Here is a 12,004-nt window from a genome sequence, read left to right as displayed (position 1 = left end):
CAAAATTCCAGCAAGCCAAAGTCCATTGAGTCATTTCAGCCTTGAGTCGTTTCTGGATTTGCCCGTTGAGTTGTTCATTGAGTCCTGGTCAGTCTTGGGTCATTTATTGTGTCTTTCATTCTCTCCCATTCGAATGCCAAGCATTTGTTGACCTTGGTTGGTAAACGATCCAAAAATCCAGCAACGCAAAAGGAACCAACTTCCTTGTCGGCTAGGTGTTTGAGCATCATTCTTAATTTTCTGTAGCTTTTGTGTCAAGTCTTTTCTCAATTTTTATTCTTGAATATATTCAATCACTCCATTCTTAGTGTCCTAATTTTGTTTTTCCAGAAGATTTCCACTCTTACGAACCTCAAATTCTAGCGTGAACTTGATTTTTAAGCTAAATTTGAGCACTTGAGGAGCTCTACTTTCTTCAAGGTTTCGCAAGGGGCTGTGAGAGAATATTTTGGTGAACTTATTAGAGTGATTTGAGTTACCATATACGAGTGTGAGAGTAAACACTTAGGGAGTGAAGTGACGGAAAAAAAAAAAAAGCAAAAGAAGACGTTACTTTTTTCCCCTATTTCCTTTGCTACTAACCCTTGCAGGTACACTTGAGACTCCATGTCTAGTGGAAACGAAGGAGTATCCCGTCCCATGAACTTTGAACAGATGATGGAGCAAATGGAGAGCCGTTTCCAACGCATGCTAGAACCCATTCAAGATGAGTTGCTGCAACTCCGAGCGTCTGGAACACCAAAAACCTCTAAGTCCATGCGAAGGCGAAGGGGCGTGGAGGAGTCGTCCGATGGTTCCAATAATGATGATGATGATGAGGAACCTCGAATTCGACCAAGGCAAAGGAACCAGACTGGACCTACCGATGTATTCAAGGGAATCAAGATGCAAATCCCTGAGTTCAAAGGACGGTCCGATCCCGAGACCTTTCTCGAATGGTTATCCAAGATCGAAATGGTCTTTTCTTGCCAAAACTACACCGAGGTGCAAAAGGTGCAATTGGCCACCATGGAATTCACTGAGTACGCTGTGGTTTGGTGGGACCAAATCAAGAAGTCTAGAAGGAGAAATGGGCTACCTGAGCTTATTCCATGGCCCGAGCTTCGAGCCATGATGCACACCCGCTTTGTACCTGGACATTACACTAGGGATTTATACCACCGGTTACAAACCTTGGTCCAGGGCAACCGGAGTGTGGATGAGTACCACAAGGAGATGGAGATCCTGATGCTTAGAGCGGATGTACAAGAGGATCCTGAAGCCACCATGGCGAGATTCTTGAGCGGGTTACGACCCGATATTGCTGAACGAGTGGAACTTCAACATTATATGGAGTTGCATGAGCTTGTAGACAAGGCTATTAAGGTCGAGCAAAGGCTCAAGCGGAGGGGTACCACTCGATCGAATTTCGGCAATACCACCTACTCTACCAACCGCCCATTCCAACCAAGGAATGATTCTCGGCCTTCACCAAATGCTCCTACACCAAAGCCGAGATTCGAGGGAGGTAAGGTGGGCAACCCTAGTATTAGTAAGCCGTCCTCTTCTACTCCAAAATTTGAGGAGTCTAGGGTACAAACTAGAGCTCGTGATACTCGATGCTTCAAATGCCAAGGTAGAGGCCATATTGCTAGTCAATGTCCCAATCAAAGGACTATGATTATGATGCAAAATGGTGAGATCGTGAGTGAGGACGAAGCCGAGTACGAAGGCAAACTACCTCTTGACGGAGGTAGTGATGGGGAATCACCAAATGAAGAGGAGTTTAGTGCACCCGAGGGTCATTTTGGGACTGCATTGGTTGCAAGGAGAGCATTAACTGCACGTGTTAAGGAGGACGAGCTTCAACGGGAGAACATCTTCTACACCAGGTGCTTCGTCAACCAAGCACTTTGTAGTGTGATTATTGATAGTGGGAGCTGCACAAATGTAGCTAGTTCATTCATGGTGGACAACTTGAAGTTGCCTACAAGGGATCACCCGCGACCCTACAAACTCCAATGGCTCAACAACTCTGGGGAGGTTCGAGTAACCAAGCAGGTTCTTATATCCTTCCAAATCCATAAATATTCTGATGAAGTATTATGTGATGTAGTTCCTATGCAGGCTAGTCACATTATACTAGGTAGGCTTGGCAGTTTGACAGACAGGTGACTTTTGATGGTGTGACTAATAAGTATAGTTTCTTGTACAACAGTAAGAAAGTCACACTAGCTCCCCTTTCCCCCAAACAAGTGCATGAGGACCAATTGAAATTGCAACAAGAGTTTGAGAAGTATAGTGCAAAAAGAAAAGAAAATGAGAGAGCCGAGGCAAAAAAAGAGAGAAAAAAGGCTATAGATAGCTCGACAAGTGAGGTAAAAATTGAGGAAAAACAAATGCTTCTGATCAAAGCCAAGAAAGTGAGAAAGTTAATGAGAGATGAGCAGCCACTTCTTATGCTTGTTAGCAAAGAAGTAGCTCTGAATGTGCTTGAACTTGATACTAACATACCTCTTGAGGTTAAGTCTCTGTTGCAGGAATATGCTGATATCTTCCCCGAGGACGTGCCAAGTGGATTACCACCGCTTAGAGGCATTGAGCACCAAATAGACTTCGTCCCTGGAGCTTCGTTGCCAAATCGGCCAGCTTACAAGAGCAACCCGGAGGAAACTAAGGAGTTACAAAGGCAAGTGGACGACTTGCTTGGCAAAGGATGGGCACGTGAGAGCTTAAGCCCGTGCGCTGTCCCAGTCATTTTGGTGCCCAAGAAAGATGGTACGTGGAGAATGTGCACTGATTGTAGGGCCGTAAATGCCATCACGGTAAAGTATCGCCACCCTATACCTCGCTTAGATGACATGCTTGATGAGTTACATGGGGCTGTGTTCTTTACCAAAATTGATCTCAAAAGTGGGTACCATCAAATTAGGATTAAGGAGGGGGATGAATGGAAAACTGCCTTTAAAACTAAGTATGGATTGTATGAGTGGTTAGTGATGCCTTTTGGGCTCACTAATGCACCTAGCACCTTCATGAGGTTAATGAACCATGTTCTGCGTCCATTCTTAGGAAAATTCGTGGTAGTTTACTTTGATGATATCCTAATTTATAGCAAATCTTATGATGAACACCTCGAGCATATTAGGGCTGTTATGGATGTACTTCGAAGAGAGCAGCTCTATGCCAATCTCAAGAAGTGTAATTTTTGCACTAATGAGCTTGTGTTTCTAGGTTTTGTTATAAGTGCGCAGGGAATGAAGGTGGATGATCAAAAGGTGAAAGCTATTCAAGAGTGGCCAACACCAAGGTCTGTGGGTGATGTTCGAAACTTCCATGGCCTTGCGGGTTTCTATAGGAGATTCGTGAGGGACTTTAGCACTATTGCTGCACCCTTGACCGAGTTGATTAAGAAGAATGAGAACTTCCATTGGGGAGATTCTCAAGAACAAGCCTTTCGCGCTTTAAAGCACAAACTCACACATGCATCTGTACTTGCTTTACCTGACTTTTCTAAGACATTTGAGATTGATTGTGATGCTTCAGGTATTGGAGTTGGAGCTGTGTTGAATCAAGGAGGAAGACCTATTGCCTACTTTAGTGAGAAACTCAATGGGGCTGCACTGAACTACTCAACTTATGATAAAGAGTTGTACGCCCTCATTCGAGCACTACAAGTTTGGCAGCACTACTTAAGGCCTAAGGAATTCGTGATACACACTGATTATGAGTCCCTTAAATACCTTAAGTCCCAGCACACCTTGAGCAAAAAGCATGCAAGGTGGATCGCATTCGTGGAGTCCTTTCCGTACGTAATTAAATATAAGGCTGGTAAGTCTAATGTGGTTGCGGATGCACTCTCACGAAGGTACTCTCTACTCACTTCCTTAGATGCTAAGTTGTTAGGGTTTGAGCTGATTAAAGACATCTATGCCCAAGATAGTGATTTCGGTGAACTTTACCTTTCTTGCAAACACACTGGGCAAGGTAAATTCTTCATTTCCGATGGTTACTTGTTTTATGCCAATCGGCTTTGCATCCCACATGGATCCATCCGCGAACTTTTGGTACGAGAATCCCATTCGGGTGGCCTTATGGGACATTTTGGGGTTGATAAGACTCTTGCCATGCTGCAGGAGCACTTCTATTGGCCGCACATGAGGAGAGATGTTGCACGGGTGGTGGAGCGATGCTTAGCTTGTAAGAAAGCTAAATCCAAGGTAGACCCGTATGGCCTTTACACCCCGTTACCTATTTCTAGTGCACCATGGGTCGATATTTCTATGGATTTTATACTTGGTTTGCCTAGATCCAAGTATGGCCATGACTCCATTTATGTGGTAGTTGATAGATTCTCTAAAATGGCACACTTCATTGCATGTCATAAAACTGATGATGCATCTCATATTGCTAACTTATTCTTTAAAGAGATTGTGAGATTGCATGGCATTCCTAGGACCATTGTCTCAGACAGAGATGTCAAATTTCTGAGCTATTTTTGGAAGACACTCTGGTCTAAGTTAGGCACCAAATTGCTATTCTCTACTGCCAGCCACCCCCAAACTGATGGTCAAACTGAGGTGGTAAATCGTACATTAGGTACCTTGTTGCGTGCCATCATAAAAAAGAACTTGAAATCATGGGAAGAATGTTTACCTCATGTTGAGTTTGCTTATAATAGGGCTATCCATTCTACTACTGGTTTCTCTCCATTTGAATGTGCTTATGGTTTTAATCCACTAACACCACTTGATCTAGTGCCATTACCTAGTAATGAGCGCGCACACTTGGATGGTAAGAAACGTGCAGAGTTTGTTAAGCAACTGCATGAGAAAGTCAGGGCTAACATTGAGAGGAGAACTGCTCAATATGTCAAGCAAGCTAACAAAGGTCGCCAAAAGTTGATTTTTGAGCCTGGCGATTGGGTGTGGTTGCACATGCGCAAAGAACGCTTTCCTGTTCAAAGGAGGAACAAATTACAACCACGGGGTGATGGACCTTTTCAAGTGTTGGAGCGCATCAATGACAACGCCTACAAACTTGACCTTCCTGGTGAGTATGGAGTTAGTGCTACATTTAATGTCTCTGACTTAGCTCCTTTTGATGCAGATGATGCGTTTGATTTGAGGGCAAATCCTTCTCAAGAGGAGGGGAATGATAGCATCATGGTACGTGGGCAGGCCAACAATGGCTCGGGTAATCGAGGAGCTGAGGATCACGTGCTCGCCCCAAGTGGACCCATTACTCGGGCTCGCGCAAAGAAACTTCGTGAGCAACTCAATGTACTTATTCAGGCCATACACAAGTCCTTTGAAGGATTCATGCATTCAAGTGAAGGTGGTCGCGGTCCGATAATGAGCATTGAAGCTACACCCGAGGATTAGGGTTTTGCCAAACCCTAATTTCCGTTTTAGCATCATAGTTAGTTATTTCCACATTAGTTGATTAGATTGAATAATTGGCTAAGTGCATATCGCACGTAGAAACGCCAAGGGTAGGATTGCTAATTTACTCATTATTATTTGCTAGAGTGGGCTGCCTAGGAAAGAAAGTCCACGTGAGGCCCAACCCGTCGGGGGTTAAGCCTCCTTTGTTAGGGCCCATATCCACTGCGTCCTTAGTCCATTTTCTACTAGATTAGGGTTTTCACTTATAGCCTATATAAGGCACCATATTACATCAATAAAGGGTAGACACTTTTATGATAAAAATATTGAGAGAGTTTTCTCCATAGCTTTCGAGCAAACCTTGAACAACTTAGAGTTATACTCTAGTGTTCTTGTTCGGCTTATCAATTCAAGAATCGCACTTGAATTGTGGCGCCTTCTACACTTGCCTGAGGTTCACTAATTCGTTTGATTACGGGTTGAGATAGTATCAACAAGTTCGTAGTCACGGGGATTAGAGGGGTCGTAGGGTTTCCGCTGCCACCGTTTCTTGCACCCGACGTCAAATCCAACAAGCGATCTTGGGTCGCGAATCTTCTCACCAACGAGATTCGTATCAAACACGCTGAGGGAGCAGTTGCAGGTGGTTAACGACCGCCTCACTAGGGTAGTCTGGGAGGTGAGAGACTGGTCTGGCGCTATTATCGATGAGTGTGGGGCACTCATCCAGGGAGTGATTGGCGCCAATGCGCCAGGGGGAGTTCCAGGTGACGGAGCTCCAGGTCAGGGAGGCGCCCCTAGCTCTAGCTCTGGGGGGGAGTCGGTTGGCTCCGTCGAGGACTAGATTAGGGTTTTTGAGCCTTGTTTTGATCCCGTGTGAGGGATACCTAGGAAAAGCTTTTGGTTAGCTGTTTTGTACCTTTTGGGACCTAGGTTGTACAGTGTATTTTGACAGACCCTCTTTTGGCTTCACGGGAGTACTTTTGTATATATTTGCTTGACTGCTCATGTATGACTGTTTGACACAGTTATGTGTTCTGTGTATAACTGTTCTATGTGTATACATGCCTTATGTGGTGTTTATTTTTGGTTCTTTGTTCATGTTTATATGATTATATTTATATGCACTTTCAATATTATTTTGTGCCTCGACTTTAGAGTGACATTAGAGCAATGGAAGACACTCGTAGTGGACGAGGGAGCGGGCGCGGGGTTAGGCAACCCACAACTGACGGGGGTACTAGGGATACTACGACTGAACCAAATCCTGAACCTAGGGTTGACCCTAGTGCCCAAATAGCTGCTGCTATGCAGCAAATGACCGACCTGTTAGCCCACGTAGTGCAACAGCAGGGCCAACCTCCTATCCAGCAACCTGGGAACCCTAGCCATGTAGTAGAGAGTGAAGATCGGGCCCTAGAGAGATTTTAGAAGTTCTCTCCGCCAAAATTTCTGGGGGGGCCAGATCTGGACGTGGCCGAAAAATGGTTAGAGAAAATGATAGATATTTTTGCCGCCCTACACTATTCAGAAGAGAGACAGGTTACATTCGCTGTCTTCCAATTGGAAGGGGCCGCGCGTTCTTGGTGGAACGTGATACGACTGAAGTGGGACCGGGAACAAACACCAAGAACATGGGTAAACTTTATGAGGGACTTCAACGCGAAATACTTTCCCCCTCTAGTCCAGGAAAAGAAGGAGGACGAGTTCATTCGACTCCGTCAGGGAATGCAGTCGGTGGCTGAGTACGAGAGCCAGTTTACTCGTTTATCTAAGTTCGCCCCAGAACTCATTCTAACGGAGCAAAGGAGAGTTCGGCGTTTTATTCAAGGGCTCAATGTGGAAATTCAAAAGGATCTGGCGGTAGCCCAGATCAATACCTTTAGTGACGCCGTGGAGAAAGCTTTGCGAGTTGAAAATGCCAGGCTTCAAGTAAGGAACTTTCAGGTGAAAAAACGGGGGTTCTCTGCGAGTAGTTCGACCCAAGGGGATAAAGGGACCCCTCCCAAGTTTGGAAGAGGAGCCGGGGGAGGAAGGCAACCGGGGATGACGCGAGGGACTCCGCCGAGGGGTGGTCACAATGGACGGGGCCCACAGAGAAACGTCTCACAAGGAAGTTCGGCCTCAGTTGCACGCGGACCCTGTGGATTTTATGGGAAACCAAACCACACTGAGGACAACTGTTGGAGGAAAGAGAAAAGATGCTTGCGCTGCGGGAGTGCGGAGCATCAAATAGCCAACTGTCCAGTGTTACCGCGGGAGGCGAGAGTAACCACCCAGTCGTCGAAGGCCAACTCGGGACAGTCCAAGGTAGAAGGGACAAAGCCAAAGGTGCCAGCTCGGGTTTACTCCCTTGAGCAACAACAAGTCCCTGATTCCTCTGGGGTTGTAGAAGGTACGATCCCTGTTTTTCATCGTCTAGCTAGGATTTTGATCGACCCTGGTGCTACCCATTCCTTTGTTAACCCCGATTTTATGTGTGGTATTGATATAACCCCTGTTAGCTTGCCTTATGACTTAGAAGTTAGTACTCCTACGGGGGACCAACGTTTGATTACTGGTTTGATGTATACAAATTGCGAAATTTGGGTAGGAGAGCGGAAGCTTTTGGGGAATCTTATAAGTTTGGCTATTAAGGGGTACGACGTTATACTGGGTATGGACTGGCTAGCTAAGTACGATGCACAACTTGATTGTAAGAGAAAAGTAGTGGAATTTCGTATACCGGGGGAGGCAACCCTAAGGCTCAATAGAAGGGGTAGTTTAGCCTCATCTGCATTGATTTCGGGTATTCGGGCTAGGAAACTTCTATATAGAGGGGCCCAAGGGTTCCTAGCTTTTCTTATAAACACTCCCACTGATAAGTTGAGGGTTGAAGATGTGTCTGTAGTAAGTGAATATCCGGATGTGTTTCCTGATGAATTAGTCACTTTACCTCCGGAGAGAGAAATAGAGTTTAAGATCGACTTATTGCCGGGGACGTCACCTATCTCTAAGACCCCCTATCGAATGGCACCTGCTGAACTCAAGGAGTTGAAATTGCAATTGCAGGACCTATTGGAGCGTGGGTTTATTCATGAGAGTGGATCTCCGTGGGGGGCTCCGGTACTATTTGTTAAGAAGAAGGATGGAACTTTAAGATTGTGTATTGATTATCGGGGATTAAACAATATGACCATTAAGAACAAATACCCACTTCCCCATATCGATGAACTGTTTGACCAGTTGCAAGGCGCGGTGGTCTTTTCAAAATTAGATCTCCGACAGGGGTACTATCAGTTGCTTATTAAGAAAGAAGATGTACCCAAGACTGCTTTCAATTCTAGATATGGGCATTTTGAGTTTGCGGTCATGCCCTTTGGGTTGACCAATGCCCCTGCTGCCTTTATGGATTTGATGCATCGGGTTTTCAAACCCTACCTGGACCGATTTGTTGTCGTGTTTATTGACGACATTTTGGTCTATTCTAAAACCCGTGAGGAACATGAACAGCATTTGAAGCTAGTGTTACAAACCCTGAGAGATCATCGGCTATACGCCAAATTTAGTAAGTATGAATTTTAGCTAGAGGAAATCTCTTTCTTGGGACATGTGATTTCAAAAGAAGGTATCATGGTAGATCCCGCGAAAGTAGAGACAGTGGCTGAATGGAAGAGGCCAGAAAACCCCACTGAGATTCGCAGTTTCTTAGGGTTGGCTGGGTACTATAGACGCTTTATTAAAGACTTTTCCAAATTGGCCGGCCCTTTAACCGATCTAACGAAGAAAAATAACCGTTTTGTGTGGGATACTAGGTGTGAAACCAGTTTTCAGGAGTTGAAATGAAGGTTAACCAGGGCTCCTGTTTTGGCCTTGGCTAATGGGAAGGACAGTTTTACTGTTTATACCGATGCTTCGAGGGAAGGCTTAGGGTGTGTGTTGATGCAAAATAAGAACGTGATTGCTTTTGCCTCTAGGAAACTAAAAACCCATGAACAAAACTACCCTACCCATGATTTGGAGTTAGCTGCTGTGGTCTTTGCTCTGAAAAAGTGGAGACACTATCTCTATGGGGTTACCTTTGAGGTTTATTCAGACCATAAGAGTCTTAAGTACCTCTTCTCCCAAAAAGAGTTGAATATGAGGCAACGCCGGTGGATGGAACTCTTAGAAGATTATGACTATACGATCAACTACCATCCGGGTAGGGCTAATGTAGTAGCGGACGCCCTAAGTCGAAAGGCTCAAGTAGCAGGGCTGATGGTCAAGGAGTGGGAGATGTTAGGAGCAGCAAGCGAGTGGAACCCTAGACTGGGATGCAAACAAATAACTTTTGGGATTATTCGGGTGACATCTACTATTCTCGATCGAATTAAAGAAGCCCAAGAGAAGGATCCGATGGTACAAAAGTGGAAGGAAAATGTGGAAAAAGAAGCACTACCTGATTTCAATTTGGGTCCTGGAGGGATTCTAAGGTATAGAAACCGAGTAGTAGTAGCCAATGATGAAAACCAGAAAAGAGAAATTTTAGAGGAAGCCCATCGATCGAAATACACGATCCATCCTGGTAGTAATAAGATGTACCAAGACTTGCGACGGTTGTACTGGTGGGATAAGATGAAGAGGGAGATTGCTCAATATATCCAAACCTGTCTGATTTGCCAGCAAGTCAAGGCTGAACACCAAAAACCCTCTGGACTGTTACAACCTCTTGAGATACCCGAATGGAAGTGGGAAAATATCACGATGGACTTTGTTTCGGGACTGCCAAGAACTCAAAAAGGACATGATGCCGTTTGGGTGATCGTTGATCGATTGACCAAATCGGCCCATTTCTTACCTGTGAATGTGAAGGATTCCATGGATAAGCTGGCTCGGTTGTACCTGAATGAAATTGTAAGGTTGCATGGGGTTCCAGTGAGTATAGTTTCAGACCGAGATCCTCGTTTTGTATCGAGGTTTTGGCAAAAGTTTCAGGAGAACTTGGGGACCAAAATCAACCTTAGTACCACTTATCACCCTCAGACGGATGGACAGTCAGAGCGAACCATTCAAACCCTCGAGGATATGTTACGGACTTGTATTCTGGATTTTGGGGGTAATTGGGGTCAACATATGACTTTGGTAGAGTTTGCCTACAATAACAGTTTCCATTCGTCCATTCAAATGGCACCATATGAAGCTCTCTACGGACGGAAGTGTCGTTTGCCCATTTATTGGGATGAAGTAGGGGAAAAGAAAGCTCTAGATCCAACAACCATTCCTTGGATGGAGGATGCACAAGAGAAGGTTAAATTGATCCGTCAAAGACTCCAAACAGCTCAAAGCCGACAAAAGAGCTACGCAGATAACCGAAGGAAAGATTTGGAGTTCGAAGTTGGAGACCGTGTTTTCCTTAAGATCACGCCATTACGAAGCGTCACTGTGGGTAGAGGAAAGAAACTTCAACCACGGTTCGTGGGGCCTTATACAATTCTTCAGCGAGTGGGGAAAGTAGCGTACCGACTCGAGTTGCCGCCAAGTTTATCTCGAATTCATGATGTTTTCCATGTCTCGATGCTGAAAAAGTACTATCCTGATCCAACCCACATTGTGCGACCAGAGGAGATTGAGTTAGATAAGGCACTCACTTACGAAGAGAGACCTGTACAAGTACTCGATCGAAGGAGTAAGGAACTGAGGAATAAGCAAATTCCATTAGTGAAGGTTATGTGGAGAAATCATGGAATAGAAGAGGCAACTTGGGAGTTGGAGGAAGAGATAAAAAAGAAATACCCTGAGCTATTTAGTAACCCAGGTGAGCAATTTCGAGGGTGAAATTCTTTAAGGGGGAGAGAGTGTGAGAACCCAGAAAAAAAAAATTAAAAATTATTATTTATTTATTATTTTATTCCTGTGCACCCGTTTTCTTTTATTTTCTTTATTATATTACTTTTATCAACATTTGATCAGGAAATATAGTTTTTAAATCATTTTTCTAGTATAAGGTAGTTCGTGAGAAATTTGGAACGTAATTTGGGCGTGGGACCCGCTAGTGCATTAAGTGAGAGAAATTCGGCCGATTAGGTTAAATTTTGTGTAACGGGATTCTATTACTGGGTATTAGGAGGTAGTTGGAGGTTACCTAGATGGATTAGCCATGAGGGACAAGAAGATAACTCTAGCAAAACAAAGTGCCAAGTGTCCAATTTTGGTTAGACCAAGCTTACCTAACTTTTGACTAAACTTTCCTTACTTTCCTTAAAATTCAATTTTGACCAAGATGTCTTCATTCTTCACTTGTCTTGGCCGAAACTTCTTGGGAGCAAAGGAGAAAAATTCTTCAACCTTTCATCTTCAAATCCTTGCTAAATCTTGAAAACTAACCGTTTATTTCTTGAATTAGTCCATAAAATCGCCTTGCTAAGAGTGTTTGAAGAACTTAGTGGTGTTGTTTTGGAAGAAAACCTCACAAGCTACAACCTTTCTTGAAGAACTAAGGTATCTTGCTTGGAACTCATCTTTTGTTTCTAATTTTGGCCAATTGGTGCCTTATAGTAGCTATATACGTGATTTTTCGGAAGATTTGGTGGATTGGAGTGAAGCTAGCTAATTTTCTGATTTTTGTGGGAATTTTCTGTTTTCCTATGATTGATATGATTGAGCTGGAATTGATGGTT

General features: G+C 44.3%; 1 pseudogene; it reads left to right on the top strand.

Moving 5' to 3' along the window:
* The first annotated feature begins 657 nt into the window (after positions 1 to 657).
* LOC140016365 (uncharacterized) lies at positions 658 to 5,363 on the top strand (annotated as a pseudogene).
* The last annotated feature ends 6,641 nt before the right edge of the window (positions 5,364 to 12,004 follow it).

This window comes from Coffea arabica, chromosome 1e (genome assembly GCF_036785885.1).
Source record: "Coffea arabica cultivar ET-39 chromosome 1e, Coffea Arabica ET-39 HiFi, whole genome shotgun sequence".
Taxonomy (NCBI): domain Eukaryota; kingdom Viridiplantae; phylum Streptophyta; class Magnoliopsida; order Gentianales; family Rubiaceae; genus Coffea; species Coffea arabica.
Note: the sequence above shows the minus strand (reverse complement) of the source record. Positions and strands in the feature narration are given on the sequence as shown.